The 15,111-nt window shown below is 44.7% G+C and overlaps 1 protein-coding gene across 3 annotated transcripts in view; it reads left to right on the top strand.

The window, feature by feature from the left end:
* Positions 1 to 15,111, top strand: part of KCNK10 (potassium two pore domain channel subfamily K member 10) — a 143,911-nt gene that overhangs the window by 40,088 nt on the left and 88,712 nt on the right. The window lies entirely within an intron of this gene.

The following is a 15,111-nucleotide window of genomic DNA, read 5'->3' as shown; positions in this document are numbered from 1 at the left end:
GATGGAAGAGTAGGGCATGTGATAAGGTTTGGCTGTGTTCTCATCCAAATCTCATTTTGAATTGTAGCTCCCATAATTTTCACATGTTGTGGGTGGGACCAGGTGTGAAGTAATTGAATCATGGGGGCGGTTCCCCCATACTGTTCTCATGGTAGTGAATAAGTCTCATGAGATCTAATGGTTTTATAAGGGGTTTTCCCTTTCACTTGATTCTCATTCTCTCTTGCCTGCTGCCAAGTAAGACGTGCCTTTCACCTTCTGCCATAATTGTGAGGACTTCCCAGCCACATGGAACTGTGAGTCCATTAAGCCTCTTTTTCTCTATGAATTAATTACCCAGTCTCAGGTATGTCTTTATCAGCAGTGTCAAAACAGACTAATACAATGTGTTATAACAAGAGTGTTACTTCGGAATCTTGTTTTAACTTGTGTATTAGTCAGTGTGCAGGATGCTTGGGTTCTGTCCTGGTTTTTGCCATGTTTCCATTTTATGAGCAGTTCCTCTATCACAATATAGATGAACACCTGTTTCTTTTCCTATTGCTGCGTAGCCATCCCAACTTATTGGCATAAAACAAGCATTTTATTATGCTCAGATAATGTGCTTCAGGGATTCATGCAGGACACAGAGGCGATGGTTTGTCTCTATTCTGCAATGTCTGGGGCCTCACCTGGGAAGATGAGCCTCACCTGGGAAATTTACAGGTGTCTGTGGGGTTAGGGGAGGGGGCTGAAATCAACTGGAGGTATCTTGGCTCATGTGACTGGTGGTTGATTCTGGCTCTTGGCTGAGATCTCAGCGTGGCTGTTGGCTGGAACATCTGTACGTGATCACTGTGTTTCTCCACATGGGTTAGCTTGAGCTTCCTCACAGTGTGGCAGCTGGATCCTAAGAGTGAGCATCCCGAAAGAACCAGGCAGAAGCGGTGTGGTCTTTCATTATTTAGCTTTGGAGGTCACATGGTGTCGCTTCTGCTTTAGTCACAAGCCTGTCCAGATTCAAGGAGAGGGAACATAGGTTCAATGTTCTCGTGGGGGGAGTATTAAAGTCACATAGTAAGGAGTATATGGGATAGGAGAGATTGTTGTGGCTGGTTCTGGTAAATACAGTCTTCCAGGAGGCTTAACCTGTGGGCCACTTATGAGGCTGTCTGGCTTAAAGGATCCAGTACACATCTAAATTTGGACATACTCTAAAATCAGGATCTCTTTTATTTATTAAAGAACCTGAGTAGTCTTAACCTAAGTTGTATTAAAATTCAAAGGTTGACTCCTTAGAACAGCTAAGCTTTCGTTCATTTAATGGGCACTGATTGAATCTTGACTCTGTGCAAGATCCTGTGCTAATGGCTGTGGGGGCATATTGAGATGCCACAAGAAGTTGGCGTGCTAAAAGGTGAAGACAAATACAGATGGCTTTCAATTAACTAGTCTCTGGAGAGACAGAGGCCACTCACAACCTCTAATGATAGTTAAAATAAAACTTATTCAGGCCAGGCACAGTGGCTCAGGCCTATAATCCCAGCATTTTGGGAGGCTGAGGTGGGCATATCACTTGAGGTCAGGAGTTCTAGACTACCCTGGCCAACATGGCGAAACCCCATCTCTACTAAAAATACAAAAATTAGCCAGGCATGGTGGTGTGCGCCTGTAATCCCAGCTACTTGGGAGGCTGAGGCATGAGAGTCGCTTGAATCCAGGAGGCAGAGGTTGCAGTGAACTGAGATCGTGCCACTGCATTCCAGCCTGGGCCACAGAGCAAGACTCCACCTCAAAAACAAACAAACACTATTTAAAACAAGACACAAAGTGAGTTTAATGCAAACTTATTTAGTTAGCATTGCATTTAATGTTCAGGAACACATGTTCCATTTTGTAGACTTCATTAATTACAACTAGCAGTTATTTAAGTGCTTACTAGAGACATTCAATATTCTAAGCACCCTGTGAGTATTATGTATTTAATTTGCACAATACAGTGAAGCAGTTACTTTATCGTACCCATTTTATAGATGAGAGTGAACAGTAGAGAGGTTCTCATTTTGATGGTTAATATTGTCAACTTGATTGGATTGAAGGATGCAAAGTATTGTTTCTGGGTGTGTCTGTGAGGGTGTTGTAGGGGAGATTAACATTTGAGCCAGTGGAAGAGGCAGACCCACCCTTAATCTGGGTGGGCACCATCCCCTTGGCTGCCAGCACGGCTAAAAAAAGCAGGCAGAAGAAGGTGGAATGAGCAGACTCGCTGAGTCTTCCAGCTTTCATCTTTCTCCCGTGCTGGATGCTTCCTGCCCTCCAACATCAGACTCCAAGTTCTTTAGCTTTTGGACTCTTGGACTTACACCAGTGGTTTGCCAGGGGCTCTCAGACCTTTGGCTACAGTGCACTGTCAGCTTCCCTACTTTTGAGGTTTTGGGACTTGGGCTGTCTTCTTTGCTCCTCAGCTTGCAGATGGCCTATTGTGGGACACCTTGTGATCATGTGAGTCAATACTCCTTAATAAATTCCCTTTCATATGTACATCTATCCTGTTAGTTCTGTCTTTCTCGAGAGCCCTGACTAATGCAGTCATGGAGGCTGGCGTTTGTACCCAGGGTCTCCCAGTCCACAGGTGCATGCTCAATGTGACAGGGCTAGTTAGTACAAAGCTGGCACTAGAATCCAGGTTCTGGATTTTCTTCTTGGTGTTCTTTCCTTTAGACTTGAGGTTTTGAATTGCGTTCCTGAAACTTTTGGGTCCTAAAAAACTCTTGGGACCTGCTGCAGGGGTTGAGAAGAAGCAAAGCTCATGTGACTCTAGGCCCTTACTCCAAAGTCCAACCAAGTAGCATGCTTTGAGGTAAATTATATTGTATTATACCTAATATATGATACATAGTATAATGCAATACTTAATATATATTTAATATATTTGTAACATACAAAATACAATATCAAAGAGCAGTATGGAACACCAAAAGGTGTTCAGACTTTTTTTTTTGAGACAGTCTCGCTCTGTCACCAGGCTGGAGTGCGGTGGTGCAATCTTGGCTCACTGCAACCTCCGCCTCCCTGGTTCAAGCAATTCTCCTGCCTCAGCCTCCTGAGTAGCTGGGACTACAGGCGCCCACCACCATGCCTGGCTAATTTTTTTTTGTATTTTTGGTAGAGACGGGGTTTCACCATGTTGGCCAGGATGGTCTCGATCTCTTGACCTCGTGATCCACCTGCCTTGGCCTCCCAAAGTACTGGGATTACAGGGGTGAGCCCCTTCCTTCAAATGGAGTTTTATATCTATGTTTACATTTTCTGCTTAAAATTTGAATTTTGTTTAATTCAATTGAATTTCTACTTAAAATTTAAACTTTTGAAACCCACACCTCTGACATATTCCACATTGCTGTTGGATATTTTTAGTTTAAAGATTTGGCCTGTAAGCTGTATCGGTATCATTATTCTAACTTCAGGCTCAAGGTCTCAGTCACTAGTTAAAGTCTTTTCTACCGGCAAATCTGTATTACCATCTACTGTGGAAGATAACCTCTAAAGTGCCCATGTAAGCACAAAGCCATAAAACTAAAAGTCAAAGAAAAAAGAGAAAGAGTTTATTCCACTTTTTAAAAGTTCAGTTTGATTTAGATCTTATATCTCTTGGGTTTTCTTGACTGATTTTTTACATAAATGTGTCCCAGAAAGAGTGATCATATCGTGATCTTTGTTCCCAGTTTTGCTTTTCCACATCAAGTTTTCCTGATGGAAAGTGATTTAAAAAAACCCTTAAAGTGTGTTAATCACTCTCTTCTTTAGTAGACAGTGGAGTTTAATAGATGCATACAGCAGTTGTTTACTTGTGATGAAAAGAAATGTGAATTTTCTGGTGCAAGGACATTTCTAGCTCATGTCTAAATTGCAGAGAGACCACAGTTTGACACAGTGCTGAAGCAGGTTGTAAGAGGTAGGGGTACAATGTATGTCTGCACAAGTTGTGCACTATGCAACTGTGAATGGTGTCTTCTGGAATTGTCTATGCGGAAGCACTGTCAGGAGGTCGTGGATTCCAGCCTCTGTTGATTTTTGTGCATGGGAGAGCTTGATACCAAGCCTCAAAGTACTAGGAATAAGAAGGTATTACATGCTGTAATTTTCAAGGTAGTGCCTTTCTGTACCTCCATTGCTTTTAGTTTAGGGCATTTCTTCTGCAATCTTTGGAGGGTTCCTAGGAATAAAAAAGTAGCTAGTTTGAGACAGTGTGCAATTGTGCTGAAACGGAGGACCATGGGGGTAGATGTAGTTCCCTTCATGCCAGTAGCTAATTGGCTTAGTTTGCTGATTTGTTCCAGGATATTCCCTAAAATTAGGTGTCTTCTAAGCCTCAGCTTTGGGCCTTGAGGTATCCGCTGTCTGCTTCTACTGAGCTAAATGCAGTCCTGAATGCCAAATATTGAGATTTGGAATTATCGAAGGACTATTAGCATCAAATTGAGAAACTCAAGCTAAATTTGCAAATTAATACAAAATCATGACCTGAGCTTCTTTTCCAGAGAACTTCTTGTAACAGAACTTGAAGGTGGCAGGATGTCTTGATAGAGCATGGATTTTAGAGCTGGTTGCATGCTGGGCTTATATCCTGGTTCCAGCATTTGCCCTGGGCAAGTTATTTACAACCTCTGGTTGAGGTGGTTGGACTAGTTGATATCTATGATTCCTTTTAAGTAAATAACTATTAGTTTTTTCATACAGTATAATTACTATATAACAAACGTCTTCTTCTTTGATTTCATTCATGCATTCAAAGTATTTATTAAATGCCCTCCAATGCCGGACACCATACTAGGTACTGGGTATATAAGAGTGAATCAAATGAGCAGGGTTTCTGCCCTCAGGGAGTTGATAGTCTAGTGGGGAAGGTGTTGGGGATGATGGTTCGTCAATAGTAAAGAAGCAAATAATATCACTACAATCGTACTTGCTGTGATAGAGAATAATGGGGAGGACCTATGTATTAGTGGGGGTACTCTAGAGAAACAGAACCAGTAGGATACAAACACACACACACACACACACACACACACACACACACACACACACAAATGTATCTTGCATATATATATATCTATATGAGAGATATATGTATATACGTACATATGTATGTGTGTGTGTGTGTGTGTATATATATATGGAGAGAGAGAGAGAGATTTATTTATTTTAAGAAATTGACTCACACAATTATGGACAGGTCCCAAGATCTGCAGGTGAGTCAGCAAGCTGGCAACCCAGGAGAGCTGATAGTTTAGTTCCAGTGCAAGTCTGAAGGCCTGAGAACCAGGAAAGCCAATGGTATAATTCCCCTGAAAAGCCGATATTTCAGTTCAGGTCCAAAGGCAGGAAGAATTCTCTCTTACTCAGGGGAAGGTCAGCCATTTTGTTCTATTCAGGCCTCCAACCGATAGGATGTGGACCACCTATGTCGTGGGAGAAATCTGCTTTACTCACTGTGCTAACTTAAATATGAATCCCATCAGAAAGCACCCTCACAGAAATACCCAGAATAATGTTTGACCAAATATCTAGGCATCCTCTGACACAGTCAAGTTGTCACATAAAATGAACTATCCTAGGCTACTTAGAGTAGTCAGAAGATACCTCTCTGACATGGTAACATTTAAACTGAGACCCAAAGAATGGGAAAGAGCCAGCCGTGGAAGAATGGGGGACAGGCCCTCCAGGCAGAAAGAAACTGAGTGGAAACCGAGTGGAAACTGAATGGAAACTGGAGTCCAGAGGGAAAAGGGGCATGTTGTGAGATAAAAGTAGAGAGGAGACAGAGGCTCTACTGTCAGACCTTGGAAGCCATGATAAGGGGCTTGCATTTTATTCTAGATGCAACGATGAGAGGCACTGAGTTTGAGCACCTTGGAAGCCATGATAAGGGGCCTGCATTTTATTCTAGATGCAATGATGAGAGGCACTGAAAAGTTTGAGCAAGGAGGAATGTGAGAGGATTTATGTTTCAAAAAGATTTTTCTGACTGATCTGTGGAAATGGATGGGAGTGGGTGAGAGTGGAAAGTGGGGAGACCTGAGAGAAGGCTATGGTTGGAGCCCATTAGGGAGCAGGTAGCCTGGATGGAGGGCCAGGGAGACAGAGGGAAGTGGATTGTTTGCAGGTCTATTTTGGCGGTAGAAATGAGAGAACTATTGGGGAGGGACAGGACAAGAGAACAGAAAGTAAGGCTGCCTCTCAGGATCCTGCCTATTTGGCTTGAACAGATTGGGTAAACATTACTGTCATTCGGGGAGGTGAGACTTCCTTTTTGGTTGGGTCAACTATCAAGCGCCATTTTCACTTACTAAGCATGAGATACACCTGAGGTATCCAAATGAAACTCAATAGTAGGCAATTGGGTGTGCGAAGCTGGAGTTCCAAGGACATTTTAGGTCTGGGTGTATAGACCTGGGAGCCATCAGCAAGTGGGTAGGGATTACACAGGGAGAGGATATAGAACAAAAGGGGTCCAGAAAATAACCCACGGAAGTCCAGTGTTTAGGCAGAAGAAGTATCTGCAGAGTGGATTTAAAAAGACCCAACGAGAGAGAGTGGAGGAAAGCCTTGAGAGTGTGATATCACAGAGGCTGTAAGCAGGGAGCTTTTTAAGAAGGAGCAAGTTCTCCTGTGCAGAATATTGCTGAGAGGACAAGTGATGTGTGGCCGTGATGATGTCCCTTGTGTAGGTAGCAGAGATCGTTAGCAGAGCAGTTTCAGTGGAGTGACAGGAGAGGAAGACCAGTAGATTTTATGCAGTTTTAGGATGGGTATCACCCAGTGTATTAGTCCATTTTCACGCTGCTGATAAAGACATAACCAAGACTGGGAAGGAGAGGTTTAATTGGACTTACAGTTCCGTATGGCTGGGGAGGCCTCAGAATCATGGTGGGAGGTGAAAGGCACTTCTTACATGGCAGCAGCAAGAGAAAATGAGGAAGAAGCAAAAGCGGAAACCCCTGATAAACCCATCAGATCTCGTGAGACTTATTCGTTATCATGAGAATATCATGGGACAGACTGGCCCCCATGATTCAATTACCTCCCCCTGGGTCCCTCCCACAACACATGGGAATTCTGGGAGATACAGTTCAAGTTGAGATTTGGGTGGGAACACAGCCAAATCATATCACCCAGTTTAGTACTTCACTATGTTTTTGGCCAATTATGTTGGGTAGGTGATGGTTGTGCTCCTCCTGTCCCTTACCTTAGAGCTGGCAGATAAAATACCAGATATCCAGTTAAATTTGAATTTCAGAAAACTTTTTAAAAAAGTATAAGTATATCCCAAATATTGCATGGGATATACTTACCCTTTAAAAATTTTGTTGCTATTGTTTATCTGCAATTCAAATTTCACTGGGTGTCCTGTATTTTTGTTTCCTGAATCTGGTAGCCCACATTGAATTGCACCGTTTAAAATGGCTAGAATAGGGAATTTTATGTTATGTGCATTGTAACACACACACACACACACACACACACACACACACACACACACACACACATATCTGGCAATTCTCCCTTAACTAAACTACCCTGTAGAAGCTACCATGCGATGCAGTCTATTTCTAGGTTTAGCCACAAGGGTCAATAAGAAAATCTGACCTCAAAGGAAATTATGTCTGGTGATGGTTAATGCTTCTACTAAATTCCCTTAGAGCATAGGATGCTGAGCCCATAGTAGGACCTCATCAAATGCTGGTTTGATAGAAATTGCATTTGGGGAAAATTAGCAGCTGTTGATAACTGAATGGAAAGAAACGAACTATCCTGGTACCTGTGGTACAACTTAGAGAACACCATGAAATGGGCCTCACGGGAGGTTCTCAATGAATTCAGTGGCGTGGCACTTTTGGGCATGCTTTTGGAACCGAGTACTTACTCCATATGCCTGTGAGTTTGGCACCTCTCATGGCAGCCCAAGTGCAACTGGTTTCTGAGGGGCCATTAAAAATCTCCCAATGGCAGACAACTCTCAGACATGCCTGCAAATTCCAAGACAGCCAGGCTGATCATCTGCTACTTTAATTGGTTATACCAGTTTTATGCCTTTGTTTCTCCTCCTTTCTGTGAGGTGGAGGAAACATAACCACAAGACTGTTTCCAGTGACGTTTTCAGAGGCAATTTCCAAGCAATTAAGTATGGGTTGAATCCAAAGTGTATTGATGAATTAAATTCTGTTCCTTGGCTGAAGATTCTGTTCCTTGGCTGACACCTGAACTCAAAGGTTAGATTGAACTATCTAGGAAAATGGTTTTTCTCTTGTGTTTTCCTGCAAGCTTTGCTGTTTACGAAGATCTTGCATCAACACTTAGCATTCACTCACATGGCAAGCTTGCATGTGGTACTTTCATTCCACATTAATTTAGGGAACTCTACTATGTGCCAGCATTCAATATCCAATTTTTCTTAGATTTTCGAATAGTGTCCCACAATTTTATAACTGGGGAGTTCCTTGAATGGAAATATGTTCACAGTGGCTGCTTAATTGTGACTAACCCATCACATAGAGACTGCTTTGGTAATAGATTTGATTCTGAGGGTCTAGGAGAAGGGACACTTCTCATGTGGGGAAGACGGGATTAATCCTTGAAAATGATACTGAAGCCAACTTCTGTACCAGTATAGCAGCTTGGCAGACTTCTATATGATCCGTGTAAGGGTCTGTTTGCTCTCTGAGATTTTGGCTGCCTTCTCTAGCCCCTGAGTGCTGGGCTTCTTCTGAATTCCATAGGGGTGGAGGTGAAGGTACTGCCAGCTCTCACCCAACTCATCCATTCCTGGACAGCAGGGATTCTGCTCATCACCTTGGTGCCCCCGATGCCTGAAGCACAATAGGCCCTCAGCAAACATTTGTTGAATTCATGCCATGGACATTAATCGAGCCCTTTTTATACACTGTGCACTGGGATTGGGACCATGGAAAATTTAGAGAGGAGAAGGTCCACCTTCAAGGGGCGTCTAGAGGAACTTATCCTCTAGCAGGAGAAATTGCTAATGAGAAAAGGTATTTTGGGGAGTGGAGTGAGGTGTTGGTCTAGCTGGCAGGTTCAGCCTATGCTCAGTAGCTCTCTGGTATGGAAAATTCCTCAGAATGTTGATTCAGCCATAGATTTCTCTGGCAGCGCTGACTCTTGCCTTCCTTCGGCCACATTTTATTCCCCAAACCTAGGTGTTACTGGGAAGAGACTGAGCTGTTTTATTGAAGATAATTGACTTCCCCAGTTTTTAAGTAAGTCTGTTGATTCCTCGAAGACTTCACTAATCAGAGTTATGAATATTTCAAAAACACTTCCCAGTCTTCAGATGAATGGATTTGTAGGTTTTCTACATTGCTGTCTCCCTAGCCCCATGAGGAATAATGTGGGTATCCTTTTCCCTTTTAGATTTCTCTCTTCCTCTAACCTGCGCCCACTCCCAGCCTCTGATAGATGCATTTGCAGTAAATCACAGAAATGTTGCTGATGTCAGCAGCACTGATATGCATTAGAGGAGCCACTTCAGAGGAAATTACTCAGAGGGTGATGCTGAAATGCAAAGCTGTTTGGTAGGGTATTTTGTAGAAACTGTTTTCTCTGTTTGATGGATCTTGTTTATTTTTTTTTGACTTAGTAGGCACAGTGAAGGAATAACCATCCAAATGTTTTTTTTTTTTCCATTTAAGTTTTGTGTAGGAGGTTTTGGTGACTTTGAAATGAACCAGGAGCACTGAGCAGCTACATTGACAAATGGAGATGGCTGAGGCTGCTTGCAAAGCAGTGTGTTGGGGTGTGGAGCCTCCATGTCAGTGACCTGGGGAAAGGCAACAGTGAGGGCACACCTCATTCTACAGAAATGGTTTAAAAATATACATATGATACCCCACTTTTGATGCACACAGACTGTGGTGTTTAAATGCTTTCGATGGAAAATCCTTTTGTAAAGTACACGTCTATCTTGCAGAGTAGGATTTCTGTATATGATCTCAGGTTTGTTTATAGGGAGGTACACTTGGATGTCTTCATGACATTTATCATGACAGCTGTCACTGAGCAGAGAAAGAGGGCAGGACTGCCATGGGGCATCAAGGGCCATTTGAAGAAGGAAATGGTGGACTGAGAGTGATAGCGACCTGTGAGGCTGCCTGGTTTCTGTAGCAGTGTTCAGCAGCCTGTGACTCTGAGCAGAGAGAAGGAATATTATACAGGGATATTTCCAGGTAGCTCCAGGAAAAGACAAAAGGGGAGGAAGTTGAGTCTGTTGGCTAAAGAGCAGTGTTGAATATGGGATCCAAGTTGGGTGGAGAAGAGAAAGAAAACACAGGGAGGGGAGGATGACAGGAGAAAGTAGAGGCAGGGTATGATGTGGGAGCAATGAGGGTAGCAAGCTGGAAAGAGAGGATGCTCTAGTCAATGTCTTAGTGTGCCTTAGGGCTGCTATAATGAAATACCATAGACTGAGTAGCTTTTGCACAACAGAAATTTATTTTTCATGGTTCTGGAGGCTGGGAAGATCAAGATATCAAGGCAGATTCAGTGTCTGGTAAGGATCTGGTACCTGATTGACAGACAGCTGTCTTCCTGCTGTGTCCTCACTCGGTGGAAGGACCAAGAGATCTCTCTGGGTTCTCTTTTATAAGGGCATGAATCCAATTCATGAGGGCTCAGCCCTCACCATCTAATCACCCCCCAAAGCCCCCACCTCCTAATCCCATCACATTGAGGGTTAGATTTCAGTGTGTGAATTTTGGGGGACACAAAAATTCAGACCATAGCAGTAATCGCTTCAACTGAGTATTGAGACAGCTCTTGTGATAACAAGGTTTAGGATGTGGCCATAGGGAGACTCAGCTGTAGTGGAGCTGTTGGAGCTGTGCCAAGGTCACCCAGATACGTTTTGTTCTGTGCACCTGTCCTTTAGCTTCTGGGGGCTTCTCTCTTTCTGGCCTGTACCTACAGCCTTTTTCAGAGGACTCTCCTTGGTCTACTGGAGCCTATTTTCAGGATGTTCCTAGGAGTTTGTTGAGATGGAGTCTCCCTCTGTCGCCCAGGCTGGAGTGCAGTGGCACAATCTCAGCTCACTCCAACCTCCACCTCCTAGGTTCAAGCCATTCTCCAGCCTCAGCCTCCCAAGTAGCTAAGATTACAAGCATGCACCACTATGCCTGGCTAATTTTTTTTTTTTTTTTTGTATTTTTAGCAGAGCTGGGACTTCGCCATGTTGGCCAGGCTGGTCTCAAACTCCTGACCTCAGGTGATCCCCTGCCTCGGCCTCACAAAGTGCTGGGATGACAAGCATGAGCCACTGCGCCTGGCCATCCTAGGAGTTTGTATCACCTACTCCTTCACAGTTTGTCTGGAAGGATCTCCTAAATAAATAACTCACAAACAAATTCTCATCCAGGATCTGCTTCTGGGATACCTGCCCTGAGTTAGTGGTTGAGATGGAATGGAGATGATGGCAATGGTGATAAATTCAAGGAAATGGGAGGCTTGGGTCTCGGCTGGGTTGTGTGTGTGATGCTGAAGTCACTTAGGAGGGAAACAGGACCCAGAGAGAAGGCTGCAGGAAACTGAGGGGGCAGCAAGGTCTACCACTGATGGCCATGGGGAAGAGTAGGAAGTGGAGGAGTCAGAGGGCTGGGGTCTCAAAAGAACTGCGGGTTTGACACAAGAATATGGGGTATTGGTTTTCCCGGACAATGTGACCCTGATGTTGTGGGCGAGGGAGACTGAACAGCCCCTACCCCAGAGTCACACTGACAGCACAGTGTTCTCAGGGAAAGCCCAGGTGTCAGGAGAAAAGGCGCAGGAAGGGGCCCTGAAGAGGCTGGGGGCATGAGGGAGTCTTCAGATCTTCAGCAGGGGCCCCTGAGGCATCTTTGGAATGGTTTAGGGTAGGGGTGAGGGGAAGGTTGGATCAGATGGGAGGAGGCTGAGAGCAGAAGAGAGATCAAAGAACAAAGCTACACCAAGTGGCCTCACTGGCCTCACACTTCTCAGAATTGGTCCCTTCAGACCCGGTGGTGGGTGGCTTGGCAGCCTGGATGTGGGGTGTGGAGATTGGTACTACTCCTGGCACACAGGGGGCATGCATTGGTTGAATAAACAAATGAATGACACATCAAGTTTGTAGATGCCCCACCTTTTCATCATTCTGAACCATTGTCACTTCCATATATTTTATGGTCTGATAAATATGGAATTAATCGAAGTACCTCTAGCTATTTGTTATCACCATTATTGGGTGGGACACAGTGAACAGATTTCCTAAAGCTAGGGAATTATGCACTAGGACATGTTATGGACTTAAGCCATAAGATCTATTTTTTTTTATTATTTTTTATTTTTAGATAGAGTCTCACTCTGTCACCCAGGCTAAGTGCAGTGGTGCAATGTCCACTCACTGCAACCTCCTCCTCCCAATTCTCCTGCCTCAGCCTCCTGAGTAGCTGGAATTACAGCGTGCGCCACCACGCCTGGCTAATTTTTGTATTTTTAGTAGAGACAGGGTTTTGGCATGTTGGCCAGGCTGGTTTGGAAAGGATCTTTCTAATAGGTCAAAAAATATTTTTCAGTTTTGCTTTCCTACTGTGGATCTGTAGATCCACAGTATAACTACTTATGGTCTATTTGCTTGTGATTGCAGATACTGAAGGAGTTTGCTGGGAAGGGAGAATTGTGTGTGGAGGAAGAGGGGAGGGCTGGAGAAGTGAGATGAGCCCTGAGCACAGGGGACATTGGAGGCCAGGGAAAGAACCATGGCGGTGCTTGTGGAGTTTTAACAGGTGCAAGCTGGGAATTTCAGAAGGCTCACCTGGCTGCTGAGTGGAGCCTGGGGCAGGGTGGGGGTGGTGGGGAGACCCCTCCGGGAGCCAGTGAGGAGAGATAACTGCTTTTGACAAGACACCTGGGAAAGGCATCTGGAAGGAATGGCGTTGACAATAGGATTTAAAACCCTTGGCCCCAGGGAAAGGAGATATTTTGAGAACTATGACTGCTTATATTACTTTTAATCCCAAGAGGAGGATAAAGGTCTTTCCTGTATAAAGTGCGCTAGTTAATTTAAATTGTGGAGGAAAAAACTTAGAGCAAGAGACAGAATATGATATTCAGGAAGCATTTTGGAAAAAGACACAAGGAACCCCAGCTGTGGCTGTGTGCACCTTTAGGGCCTTGATCATGGAGGCAGGATAAAGGAGTCGATCTCGTCAACATGGCGGAGTCAGAGTCTATTGGGAGAATCATGACGTAGGCAGCTCTAAATCCCAAAAGATGGTGGTCCAGTCGGATATGCCTGGGCTGCTCTGACCAGCTCAGCACACACAAGGAATAGCTCTGGTCCTGGGCAATTTGTGCCCTGGGTCGGAGGGTGAGAGTTTATTTTATCGGAACAATAAAGGCATCCCACCTGCTACCAGGAGCAACCAAAAATGCTCAGAAGTTCTGGAACAGGAGTGCTGTTGAACAGGGTTTCCTGGCAGCCAGAGATAGAAAGTGGTAAAAACAGCAAAATGCTGCTATGGTATAGTACTGAAGTCATCAGGCACACACTGAGACTTCCTGTGGGTCAGGCCTTGTGAATGGTGCTGGAGACAGAGACTGGGATAAGATCTGCCATCTCTGATGCTGATGCCCAGCCCAGTTCTCCCCTTTTCCTCTCTAGTTTTTTCTTTCTCTGTCATGCATCCCCCTCCCTTTGCTGTCCCTTAAATGTTGCTCTCTTGAGCATCATCTTTTTCTCTCTTCTCATTTTACATCTCCCTCTGGACCACTTCATCCAGTCCTGTGGCTTCAGTACCACTTACATACTCATCACTCTTAAATCTAGGGATTCAGCTAGATTATTCCCCTGAGTTCTGGTCCCTTATGCCTCATGTTAACTGGGTAGCTCCACCTGGATGGGCTACAGGAGCTGCAAACCTAACTCTCCTGCATTTTCTGTCTTGCAGAGCATGATACTGTTACAAGCTTATAAGAGTCATCCCAGACGCCTCCCTTCTTCCTTTGCATCAATCACTAGAACCCGCACATTTTACTTCCTTAACACGCCTTGTCTCTGACTCCTCCTCTGCTGCTGCCTGAGTTGAGGCCTCATAATACATTCCAGTAAACTCCTACCCACACCCCCCACAGACGATCTCTCACTTGCTGCATGTCTCTTACGCACTGCTGCCAGAGTCAGCTTGCTAAACCCGGGTCTGACCCCCTGGCTCTTCTCCCTGTGTTAGCCTTGATGGCTTCCCACGCTCATTAATAAGACCAACAAGAGCCACACTCTCTCCTCTGCTTGTCTTTGCAGCTTTATTTTGGTGTAGCCATCTTCACACCCTCTAGTCCTGACACGCAGACATGAGGTAATTTCCCAAATGCCCCAGGCTGATTCATGGCTGAGTGTCTTTGTATCTGTTGCCCCCCCTTGCTGTTCTGCCTTCCTCTCCACCTCCTTCTGCCCTCTCGCAGACACCTAATGCCCTTTCCACACCAGTGGGCACCTTGTCTTTGCATTCTCGTCTCCTCTTCGGTGGCACTGACACTCCCTCTTCATGTCTTTCTGTCCCCCACACCTCTGTCAAACACAGCATCTGCACGCTTTGTTGCATTTGCTTGCATAGATCACGTAGTTTTCTTCACCTCCTAATAATGTGGACAGCTCACGTTGATTGAGGACTTGCTTTGAACAAGGCATTGAGCAACATGCCCTACATTTTATGTTAAATCTTCCCAATAGTGCTACTGCTTCTGTCCCTTTCCAGGGAGGAGGAAGGAGGCTTGGAGAAGGGACTGTCTTTTAGGAGCCCTGCCCAGTGTTTCCTGTGGAGGGTGGGGCCATCGTGGAAGACAAACCTATGGTAGGGGTAAGCTGGGTGGCTGTTGAAGTCCAACCTTCCCCCTTCTTCCTCTAACCCTGATAACCTTATTCTCTGGGGCCTGTCTGCTAGCGGAGAGGCTTCTGACTTTTTTTTTTTTTTTTTTTTTGCCATGCCTTTGGTTTATAAATACAAGAAGAGATTTGGGGGAAAATCAGGGGAAACTGTCGAGCTTACAAGTCCCGAGAAGGAAGTCACTGCTCCTTTAAGTCTCATGTGAGCCCCTTGTTCTCTCCCC

This window comes from Gorilla gorilla, chromosome 15, assembly GCF_029281585.2.
Source record: "Gorilla gorilla gorilla isolate KB3781 chromosome 15, NHGRI_mGorGor1-v2.1_pri, whole genome shotgun sequence".
NCBI classification, from domain to species: Eukaryota; Metazoa; Chordata; class Mammalia; order Primates; family Hominidae; genus Gorilla; species Gorilla gorilla.
This window is presented reverse-complemented; position numbering and strand designations above follow the sequence as displayed.